Raw genomic sequence first — 13,127 nt, forward strand, 5'->3', positions numbered from 1 at the left:
AGGCAGGATTTACAGATAGACTGAATATGTGTTGGGAGAAAGTTATCAAGGGAAATAGCAAGGCTTCTGGTCTGGGCAGGTTGAAGGGTGGTGGTCCCAGTTACTGAGATGGGAAGATGGCGGTTAGAGGAGGGTAAGAAGCAGGAGGAAGTCAAGAGTTCAGTCTTGAACTTGGAGGCTGGGGCTGTGTGCTGAATAGCATGGCCTTTAGTACCCAGCTGCCTTTGTTTAAGTCTGGGGTGGGCCATTCACTAGTTCTGTGGCCTTGGACATTCTACCCAACCTCTTGGGGCCGTAGTTTGATAATGTGGAAAAACAATCTATTTCCTGGGCTTCTATGAGGCTGAAAGAAGTTAATATTTGCAAAGTGCTTATAATAGTATCTTGTACATAGTGTTTATCAAGTAAATAAACATCCAAGGGGAACGTTAAGGGTGTGTTGAGGGAAGGTATAAGAACCATCGCCAGGCTCTTTGAAGACTACATGTATATTTAGATCAATATAAAAAAGATATACTCTAGACTGTCACTATGGGCAGAGGGAGGAGGGGGGTGAAGGGTGAACAAAAAATAGGATGAAATGGAACAAACAGAAATAGTGTGTCATAAGGGAATAGACGGCTTTATTCACTGCTATGGCCCCAGGACCTGGAAAATGAGCACGAAATGAGCACAAAATGAACACGAAAATGAATAAAGGATTGAATGAATGAACAAATAAACTGAGGGGTTCATTAGCTCAATTCTGTGCTCCTTGGGGCCAATAAAAATTAAGGCACATACTCATAGCATGGATCTGATTCCAAAGATAAATATTATAGGCATTCAGATAGAAGTTCCTTGATTGTGGTGATGGTATCACAGGCGTTTTGGTAAGTCCAATCTCATCAAATTGTACACATAAATTACGTGCAGTTCTTTGAATATCAATTATAACTCAATAATGCTGTTTTTAAAAAATAGAAAAAGGAGGATCAGCCTAACATAGGGATTCTCATCTGTAATTTTGGAAGCCAGAGGGCAGTGGAATGAGCTTAGAAACTGTTAAGGAAATAGGATGGCAACTCAACAATCCTGTATTCAGCCAAAATAGTAATCATATGAAGGCAGAAAAAGGGCAGCAAATATATGTCTACGACCACCTTCTGAAAGTCTCTAGAACATATTCTAACAATATAAAAATTAAATCAAAACAAAAATTTCTAAATAGCAAAAGATTAAGAGTAAAAGCAACAATAGTGAGTAATATTATCTAAATTGGGATTTAGTTTATATCAAAAAGAATTATGATAATATGACGCAATACAATACTGTTAAAAAAGGATTTTTGAAATGGAAAAAACAAATTTCAAGAAAACACATAATATTAACCTGGAATTTAAATTTTCAACTGTGTACAAAATAGATAACTAGTAAGAACCTTCTATATAAAAAAAAATTAAATTAAATTAAAAAAATTTTTTCAACTATGTCAATAACCTCTAGTTGTTAACAGCATTGGTGAATAGCTGGCAAGTTAATCTTCTTGACCGGATTGTAAGATGCATAACTAATAATTTAATTTTGGAAAAATTCTCCAGCTGTATTTTTTGAAGTTCAAAATGCCAAATTGTTTGATCTAGCAAATGTTTGGTGCAATGATTTTCATTACAGCAACAAAAGTAAAAAGTAAAATTGTCTGAACTTATATCAGACCTTAAGTAAAATTGTCTGAACTTATATCATGAACCTCAGTAGATATATGTTCAACAAGATATCAAATAGGAAGAGTTGATTCTTTTTATAAGACATAGAAAGATGTCAATCAGATCCTGTCAAGTAAAGAAAAAAAATTGCAGTGTTTTAAAATACCATGTACAGGGACACACACACCTACACACACAGAGAGACACACACATTAAAACAAGAAGTCATTCAGAAATGTGCCAGGATTTTTCCCACCAAATAATATTTGTGCAAGTAAGATTTTAGTTCTGTAGTTTAGTATATAGGAACAATAAGATACAGTTTAATTTTAAAACCTGAAAAATCTCCATGAAGACTCCTCTATTATATTAAAACCAGCCAACAAACACAACATGGAATTTCCTTCTTCATTTACAAGGAAAGGAGATTTTTAAAAATCATGTTTCAACTTTTCAAATTTTCTAGCTTCACACAGGTGAATTTTTAATAAAAGTGAAATATTTTGAAAAGCACATGTAAAGCAAGCTATTTAAAAATATGTAACTCTTTTTATCCTCTCCTACTAATATGACAGAAGCCTTGTGAATCTTCCCAATAAATAATCCTAAATTTTAATGTATAAATAAGTACGAAACCATTGATAAGTCTTATTCTCTTGAGCACTCTCCCTGTGAAAGATTACCTGGGCCTCCAGGCTAGTCTGTGTGATTTGGCGAGGCCGTTCATCGCCTTCAGACCTACCTTTTCAGGAAAGGGTTACAGAGCGAGTGGATGAGCAGAAACACAACCTTTGGGAGGAAGCTGTCTGCACGTGTCTCCCGGACACCTACTGCAGGTGGAGCCACTGCGGCTCTATGATAGACCGCAGTTAACGCAGACAGAATGACGCAGATATTAAAATCTGAAAAAGATAAGCTGATAATAAATCTTTTTGAAACAAGGTAACAGTATACTATTGAGAAAGATAAGTGGAAGGTGCTTTTATTCTAAACCAGCATCAGGAAGCTAGCAGTGAGCAAACTAGAGAAGGTAAATATTATCATTACTTTAAAAATAGTCTCAAGCGTGAGCCACCAGGATCCACAGTCATGGGTGTTAACAGCATATAAATGAAGCCACATGTCCATTAAAACTGCCTTAATTGTTGATTGATTTGAAAAAAAGTACTCCTGTATTAGACATCTGTACAATGCAGCTAGTAGCACTAAAAAAAAAAAAAAACAAAAAACCCCACCTCACTTCCAAAATAGATGACTTGTACCTGACAAAGGAATATTTTTAAAAATCAGACTGTATTTAAACCCAATAACATCTTATAGTTAGAAAATAATTTAAGGCAGTGGCTTTCAAAATTTTTTAACCACGATAGGAAAAAAATGCATTTTAGATAATGACTCAACACACATGTAAGTACACATTTGTAACAGAAGCAAATGTTTTCATTAAAAATATCCTTACCTCATTCAATTCACTCTAATACTCTCTATTTTATTCTATTTCATTTTTTTCAAATGAGTAGGGTTCCCACCTCAATAATGTTACTAATCACAATTAGAAAAACATGACTTTAGAGATTATATGATCACACATATTTAGCCCACCAATTTTTAAATTCCTATATATAAAACTTCCAAAATGACCCTCTTTTTAGACAAGTGCCTTCAGTATAGCAAAATAAATAGCTGAACAAGTGTAGTTTCTCATCTATTTCTATCTCTCTGTTACTCTGCCAAAGGAAATCATAGGATCGTTATGGCAGATTGATGATCGGTTCCAATTCTTACTCTCCTAGCATCTACACCTTTGTCTTTGCTTCACTGGGAGTGGAAGGTACTCCCCTGTCCTTTGAGCTCCAACTTTGCCACTTGGCTTGTTTGGGCCAAAAGAGTATAGACCGAAATAAAAGTGTGCCAGTTCCAGCCTAGTTGTCAGGAGGGCTCAAGTGTTTGTGAATGTCCTCTGTGCCATCCCCATGAGGAGAACACGCCCCGGAGAAACCCACTTGTCCAGGGAGGCTGAGAGGCGTGCAGAGCAGACTAGGGCATGGAGATATGCAGTATATGACAGAGCCACCCTAGCTGACCCTACACATTCATGACCTTAAGTGGCTATTATCTTAAGCCACTGAGTTTTGGGCTGGTTTGTTACACAGCATTTTCATGGGAATAACTAACTGAGTTAATTGTATTTCTGAAAGAAGCCACTGAAATCTATTACCCATTCTCTTGCCTTGGAGAAATACTGACACCAGAGAAGTACTGACACCACACGATGGGCCACCTGTGATCTAAACGGCCATTGACAAAAGCTGCAACAGCACAAACAAAGAAAGCATAAAATAAAAATTACCCCATACTAGGTGAAGTTGACCTTTTACTAAGTAAATGTAACTCCATCTTCAGAAATTCCTAGATATTAAAGGTCAGTTCAAGAAATAACTCCAAGTTTACTTCTTATTAACAGTACATAGAAAATATCATTCATCTTTCCAAAAATTAGTTCAATGTGTGCCTGACTCATGTGTATACCTGTCATTTTGTGAATGACTGAGAAAGCATAATGCCTCACATATTGGAGTTTATTAAGCTCCAGGAAATCAAAGATCTTATCTGCTTTGTTCACTACTGTCTCTCCATCACCTAAAATAGTGCCTGCAAACCATAACCACTCAATACACATTTGCTCATTGAACGATATTGATTTACTGATTAAACTTATTATTTTTAAAACTCAAAGTATTACATTGATATGGAACTCTTATAGCTCCACTTGTGTTAATTACTAAACTTCACCACCAGTCAATCTTCTTTTCATTTTAGGTCTAGTTACTTTTTTCACCTGAAAATTTCTTTAACCAGCAATGACTGGGTGCTAGGCTTGTGAGATGAAAGATAATTATGATTCTTTCTGCCAGAAATAGATAGCTAATGGTGAGACAGACAGGCAAACTGTTGGTCACATTGCAATAGAGAGAATGCTAAACGGAAATATAAAGGCCGTGTATAGGAGCACATAAGAGAGATCTTGAAAGCAAATGTGGTACCCAGGAAAGGCTTCACATAGAAGCTGAATCTAGAAAGAAGGTCTCAGAAAATTTCACAAAAAGACTAAATTTAAAATGGCAAATACGCACAAAATCTTTTATTTAGTCTTGATAAACTAATTTCATAGTGGAAAATTAAAATCCTTCAATCAGTAAGGATCATGTTTTACATTTTTATTATCTTATTCCAGCATCCTTTTTATCAACAGAATTGTATTGAGTGTGTACTTCAAGCATTCAAAGTAAAGTTTCTCCATTTTGTCAAACACACACACACTTAAAAAATATTTAAGCTAGCAAATAACTTTTTTGCCATTCTGTAATGTATTTATTTTTAATTTTTATTGAAATATATCTGATATATAACATTGTGTAAATTTAAGGTGTAGAACATGTTGATTTGATACTCATATACTGCAATATGATTTCCATTATAGCAATAATTGTCTTAATTCCCACAGTCCAAACAGAAAGCTAATTTTTCCTTTATCCCTTTTGTTGCCTTGGCAAGGAACAAAACTGAGCATCTCAATTTGTATTTGGAATAGCTTAATATCATTTTTATGACTGGCATGTTTCTATGGGTATGTTGAGATTTTCAAAATATGTCTCTAAAATTATTTCTATTATGTGTGAATAGTACTAATTGAGCACTTATTATGAATGGAGTTATGCTAAATGCTTAAGTAATATTTTTACTTAATCCTCACAATAACCAAATGAAGTAGGTGTCATTATTCCAACTTTACAGGTTATGATTAATTTGAGAGAGATCCAGTGGCTTTTCCAATATCTTATTACCAAGAATGGCAAAACCAGAAATCAAACCAAAGCCATGCTCTTAATGAGGATTCTACACTGCCTCCAGAGACAAGCTTTATGATATCAGTAGCAGTTCATTACTGAAGATATCACAATCTCACATAACCACTTAAAGAAGAGAAGAAAAATGTAATGAAATGAACTGAGTAAAGGGAAAAAGGAGTAAGTAGAGAGAATTATTCTCAGTAACATGACTGCTTTCTCTCTATCCACATATATCTTAGATATGAAAAAACAGATCTTTAAGAGAGATGAGAGTGTCTCCACTGAGATAGGCTTGAGCAGTGGGTCCTGATGATGGTGTAGGGGAAGATCTGCCCCCAGGGGACATTAGGCAATATCTGGAGACATTATGTATTACAACTGGGGGAGGGGGGGCGGGAAGAGTGCCATGAGCATCTTGTGGGTAGAGGCCAGGGATGCTACTAAACATTCGACTGTGCACACAGGACAGTCCCCACAACAGTTATCTAACGAAAAATGGCAATGGTGACAAGGTTAAGAAATCCTGGGTTAAAATGATACCCTCAGTTTTTATGAGTTTTAAGACTGTCTTAACTAATATTTGCAGAAAAAATAACTTCAAATTGCCTTCTTCCAGAAAAAGTGATACTTCAAGGAAAAGAGAGACTGCCTGAAATAATGGGCGTAGGATAGGACTAGAAATAAAAGATAATAGAAGGCCTGAGATTGGTTCAAGATGTCAGAGTAGGACATGCTCTCACACCCTCTGGCGAGAGTACCGGAATCACAACTAACTGCTGAACAGTCATTGAGAGGAAGACACTGGAACTCACCAAAAAAGATACCCCACATCCAAAGACAAAGGAGAAGCCACAGTGAGATGATAGGAGGGGCGCAATCACAATAAAATCAAATCTCATAACTGCTGGGTGGGTGACTCACAAACTGAGAACACTTATACCACAGAAATCCACCCACTGGAGTGAAGGTTCTGAGCCCCACATCAGGTTTCCCAACCTGGGGGTCTGGCAATGGGAGGAGGAATTCCTAGAGAATCAGACTTTGATTGTACATGGGCACATGACCAAACTTCTGTGAACATCAGCTTCCTAATTATAAAATGAAAGATTGATTATTTTCAGTTCCACCATCCAATGGCTGTTAGTGAAGACACGATCCATGTCTCTGCATGTGCAGGCTCTCTGCTGATCTCTTCGGTTGGGGCACTCCTGTAGAATTCGTGAGCTCCTGGAAGACAGGGAGCTCTATTCACTGCTATATCCTTAGGACCTCGAACATAGTAGGTGCTCAAAAACTACTGATCAGTTGACTGTCTGAGATTTCTAGCAGATTAGATGAATATTCACGCCTATAGCACAGGAGCAGTCGGAGCTTGTGGTATAGATTCGGAAGGCATCAACTTGGTGGTAATAGTTGAATCTGTCTGTGGTGGAGGATAAAGAGAGAGAGAGAGAAAGAAAGAGTGAGGAAATGGACTGAAAATAAGGTCATAAGTTAAAGAAGCCATCATTAGTGATTTTGAAGCAATGTCAATGGATTATTGTAGACTAGGGAGAGCAGGTCAGAGGAAAGCTAGATTCACGACACTAGAAAGATAGTGTATAGTGAAAAAATAGAAGTAGCTGGGTTCAATTAATTTTTTGAGACATGTGACAGTGAAAGGAAGGTGAAAATGGAATATTAGTGAAGAGATGAAAAGTTCGGGGAACTATAAGGGCAAATACAAATTCAAAATAAAAGGCTTAATTCTCCTTTTTGAAAATAAGGGAAGAGACTCCTTCTCTCCCTTTTCTTAGAGCATTTATTTAAAACAAAAAAAAGTGTAAGTTCTTTCTCTGTCTCTTTGAAATATAGGTAAATCTTTTGTAAAAGCTAAGTAAGCTGGCTCTTGCTAGCTTTACGACCCAGGAGGGCCTTGCTCAAGGACCTGGGAACTATCTCTGAAATATAATTATTAAGGAAGATGATGCCCCTAGCTCCCAGTTTCTGTGGGTTGGTAGGAGCTTAAGCTCAGCAGACACTTCACTCCCAGGGTGCAAAACTATCTTTTGTCATAAAGAGGAGTTTATATTTCCTTTGGATAAAGCCAATTAGCGCAGATGGTCAGCCCAACTACCAAGTGAATTTAGGATAAACTACGTGTGACAAATGGTGTGCTGTTGGTCCTTTTTCTTGAGGACTAGTTATTGTTTACCTTGAGAACATGTATGTATTAGTCAGTGTTCTCCAGAAAAACAGAACCAGTAGGTTGTATATGTATATATGGAGAGATTTATTATAGGGAATTGGCTCGCGTGATTATGGGCACCGACAAGTCTCAGGATCTGCAGGTTGAGATGGCAATTTGGAGATGGAGGAGAACAAATGGTGTAGTTTCAGTCCAAAGGCCGACAGGCTCGGGACCTAAGAAGAGTCAATGCTGCAGTTTGAATCCAAAGGCAGAAAAAAGCCAATGTCCTCGTTCAAAAACAATCAGGAAAAAGGAATTCTCTTTTACTTGGCAAAGGTCAGCTTTTTGGTTCTGTTCAGTCCCTCGACAGATTTGTGTTTACCAGAGTGGGGCGAGGGGGAATTGGATGAAGGTAGTCAAAAGGTATAAACTTACAGTTATAAGATAAATAAGTACTTGGGATATAATGTATAACAGGATAAATATAATTAACATTGCTGTATGTTATATATGAAAATTAAGAGAGAAAATCCTGAGTTCTTATCACAAGAAAAAAATTTTCTGTTTCTTTAATTTTGTATCTATATGAGGTGATGGATGTTCACTAAACTTGTGAAAATCACTTCATAATGTATGTAAGTCAAATCATTATGTTGTACACCTTAAATTTGTACAGTGCTGTATGTCAATTATATCTCAATCAAACTGGAGTTAAACAATAAAGTCAGTTCATCTCACACACACACACACACACACACACACACAAATAGTGTGGAGGCTGAAAAGCAAAGTGGTACTTCAAAAATTGTAATCAGTTCAGAGCCCTGAGGATAGACCAAATGTTAGCAGGTCTCATAAATCTCTTAAAATTCCATTCAGACAATAGACTGGCTCATAAATAAAATCATCCTGATGCCACTAACTCTGAATATTTTCATGAACGTTATAGGGAGGATCTTTGGAGGATTGTTTGTATATCTATTCTTTGGCTACGACAAATAGAAGAATGGAAATGTAATGAGGCATTCGGCTTACACACTTTAGGAAGGATATTTTCTCTTTCTTAACTGACCATAAGACACTACAACTTGAGTCTTAATTTCTTATTGAACTTGAATCTCTGACCCAGATATTATATTCATATGGACCTATAGAGGACAGCCTTCTGCAAACTTTTGTAGGATGTAGGTTTCTTTTTTTTTTTTTTTTTTTTTTTACGTCGGCCTGTCACTGTTGTGGCCTCTCCCGTTGCGGAGCACAGGCTCCGGACGCGCGGGCTCAGCGGCCATGGCTCACGGGCCCAGCCGCTCCGCGGCATGTGGGATCTTCCCGGACCGGGGCACGAACCCGTGTCCCCTGCATCGGCAGGCGGACTCTCAACCATTGCGCCACCAGGGAAGCCCAGGATGTAGGTTTTTATACTGGATCCTTCCTCCTATCTCCTAAGGACCCTAGAATGGAGTGACCCAGTATGAAGTAAATCCATCCTTCTCACTTTCCCCCCCACCCAGGGGAGAGGGGAGGAGGAATAAACTAGGACAATGATTTATGATAGTGGATTTCCCACCGTGTCCAGCTCTGGACCTTCCCTTGCATCTTAGGAATTCTTGAAGACAAGCCCAAAACATACTGCTCATGTGGACACAGCCTAAGCTTGGTTACTCTCAATAATAATTTTTAAAAAAGGGAAATAAGAAGGAAGAAGAGGAGGGGCAAGAGGAGAGGTGAAGAAGAAAGAGGAGGAAGAGGAGGAAACCTGGGAGGAAGCGGGGGGAAAAGGAGGAGTAAGAGGGAGAGAAGGAAGAAAAGGGACGAGAAACAACCTTTACTGAACCTGTATCAGTCACTGGACTAAGGGCATTATGTGAAATCTCTAGTTTATTTCCATAACAACTCTAAAGTAATAGATACTATCATTATCATTGTTTTACAAAGGAAGGGACTGAGAATTAGATATTTTAAGTTAAGTTAATACTGAGGGGCAGCAGTGAAGTTTGATTCCAGATTTGTCTGACTCCGGAGCTCCAACTACTAACCACCACCAAAAATTTGAAAGAAAAAAAGTTTGAGTGAAGGGTTTTCTTCTCTAGAGGTGATTTTTCCCGCAGACCCTCCAAACAGCTAGAGAGCGAAAACTGAGATAACTACACTGTTGTGAACTTTGCTTAACATCCATGGATGGATAGGTGGGCAGGGGAATCTTATTAATTACAAGCTAGGCAGGTGAGATAATAACATACTAACAGTAATTTCAAAACATTTTCAAAATAGTATTTGTAATTGTTTTTGTCTCTAAAATTATTACAGTATATTTTTATCAGCAGTCTCTAAAAATAACTTTCACATATTTATTTCAGTTAAAATTGAATTATAAATATTTTCAGGCTAACAGATTTTATTTTCTTGCTATAATGTTTTTATAATCAATCTTTACAACAACTAGTTTTTTTGTACTAAGTACACACAATGTCAATTAATTTTCACTCATATTGCTATAGCAAGTAAACCCTCAGTTAGTTGTCTTTGATAAAGCAAGATGAAATTTTACCATAGACAGGAAGAATTCAGCAAGTTCACAATTTCAGTTAAATCAACATCATAATCTGTTAAAACAGTATTTTGTGATACTAATATTTTCATAACTCAATTCAAAATTTATCCATTCATCCTGTCTACAAAGCATATTGCCCAAATATTAACTATTTATCAGATAATCTACCACTGTGCTGACAGGTGGCCTTTATTTTCTTTGGCAGCAGCTCAAAGTTTCTAGAATGTATTGATGGCTAAATAGCTATTAACACTGATAAGAGCTCTTGCTGTGTTTCTGTGACTGGACCACCACATGGAGCCGATTTCAAAACAGAAAGATTGAAAGAGCTCACTCTTAATACATATAAGGGAACACGAAGAGCACATTGTCATTGATCCTTCTAAACTTACCTCCCAAGTCTGAAAACTTCCTACTCTTTCTGTTGACAGTCTTCTCTCAGTGTCTCAAGGAAAATTTATATTCTCCATGCCACGTCTACAGATATGATTAACTAAGTTCAATCTTTCTTCAGGGTGTATATATATATTTAATATTAATTTTGTTCTCTCACCTAAGCCTTCACCCTGCATTCTATCAAAGTCTGTGGCTATTAAAGCTACAAGATTGACTATGAGGAATGTGGTGTATTTAAGGTAAGGATGCAATTAAAACCTAACTTTAATAATCACTAAGCAAAATTTCAGTGTCCAGCCCTTCAATCAAACAGGATTAACACTGAGTCCCTCAGGAAGCCACAGTCTAGCATGGCCCATGTAAGAAAACACTAGTAACCTAGACTGCTAAAGAACACCTTGGACATGAAGTTCAAAGATTCTGGTCTGAGGATCTGACACACCTAAATTAAGGACATGAGCACAACACTTTGCTCTCTAAGATAAAATAGAGAAAAATATACCTACTTTGTGAAATAAAAGAAAATACATGTTAAAATATTTTGTAAACTATAAAATGCTATATATAAAACATCAGTGATACCTTTACATACTCCTGGCAAGAAGATACAGATAAAATTGCCCTCAGATCAATGAAAAGGGCAGGGAAATTTTGAGCAAATGTTCGTATTGGCTTGCAATTAGCAGGTACATGGTACTGACAACAAAGTAATGGGGCAAGAGGCAAAGAGTATAACATAACTATTGGTTAGAGAATAAAAGAAGGATAAGTGGCAACCTTGGCGACTCATGGCAGACATTAATCATTTATTGAGTGATTTCTATATGCTAAAGTTAAAGAAGAATGTAAGATACACGCTTTTGAGGACCTTACATTCAGTGATAGACATTATTGTGTTAGCCAATATTTGTGAATCATTTCCCTTTCCTGGACATGCAGAATTATACTTCCTACTTATTTAAATTTGGCATGGCCATGTGACTTTCTTTGGCCAATAAAATGAGTGGAAATGGCAGGTATCACTCTGGGTGAAAGCATTTAAAAGGCAGTGTGCAATTTCTCCATATTCTTTTCTCATGCTCTAGAAATTATGGGAGCAGTGTTGATAAGAAGATGACACAAGATGAAAAAGCCTGGAGTTCTGAGCCTTGACATACAGGCTAGCTGCCCTAGGATAGATTCTGAATGAACAAGAAATAAACTTTTATTTTAATAAACCATGATTTTTTTAATATCATTTATTACTGCACCGTTACCTAGTCTATCCTGACTAAAACACATTCTACAGAGAAAGTATAGCACGGTGAAAGAGTACACTCATCCTTCAGTAGCCAAAGGGGATTGATTTCAGGACCTCCTGTGGATATCAAAATTCTCAGATATTCAAGTCCCTTATACAAAATGGTATAGTATTTGTATATAACCTATGCACATCCTCCGGTACACTTTAAACCATCTCTAGATTACTTATAATACCTAATAAAATGTAAATGCTATGTAAATAGTTGCCAACACACAGAAAATTCAAATTTTGCTTTTTGGAACTTTCTGGAATTTTTTTTCAAATACTTTCAATCTGCAGTTGGTTGAATCTGTGGACGCACTAACCACACATATGGAGGGCCGATCGTACATACATCTGAGGCAAAAGGAGCTGAATGTTTTACCTCATCCTAACTATTTATTATTGGTTGACTTTGAATATATTACTTAGTCCCTCTGAGCCTCAATGTTATCCTTGTAAAATGAAGATAATAATGCTTGCTTAAAGAATTGTTTCATGTGAGACCGTGTCTATTTTTAATAGTAAGTTAGTTAAACAAGGAAGCCATTAGACTAGGAGGTTCTAATAGCTTAGCAACCTATGTAAGCAAACCAAAACCTAAGCCTGTAAATGCCTAGAAGTTAAGAGACCAAAACCTAAGGACAACTAATCACAAACAGCCAACTAGGCTTTCCCAAATAAGGCAGCCGCTTGAACTATCGCCAATAAAATTATTTCTTGCTTTGCTTTTTCATCTTCTCTATAAAAGCCTTGCCCCTAACTCTTGTCAGTGGAGCTCTCCTAACCACTTCTGGTTTGGTGCTGCCCCATTCAAATTGATTTTTGCTCCAATAAACTCTTAGAACATTTAATATGCCTCATTTTATCTTTTAATAGTTAATCCTTGAAATGCTCATTATTATTATACCTCAGCAATAATGAAATACAGTTGAAATATCTTAAAAATAAACACAACTCTTGTTGGTGTCACTACACATGGATGTCCCAATGCAATGGGTGCTAAAGGGCTATCAAGGGCTGGAAAATAGGAACCGTCCTTAGAGGGTGTGAGGGGTGGGATATTCCCTTGTTCCAGGAAATAAGGGTGAGGGGGCCATGCGTTCCTGCTGGGACATTTTTTGCATTTTGAAGTTGTTTAATTTTTTCTTTCTTTTTTGTAATTTTGAATTTTTTGTGAGACCCGGGTCTC

This window comes from Tursiops truncatus, chromosome 12 (genome assembly GCF_011762595.2).
Source record: "Tursiops truncatus isolate mTurTru1 chromosome 12, mTurTru1.mat.Y, whole genome shotgun sequence".
Lineage (NCBI taxonomy): Eukaryota > Metazoa > Chordata > Mammalia > Artiodactyla > Delphinidae > Tursiops > Tursiops truncatus.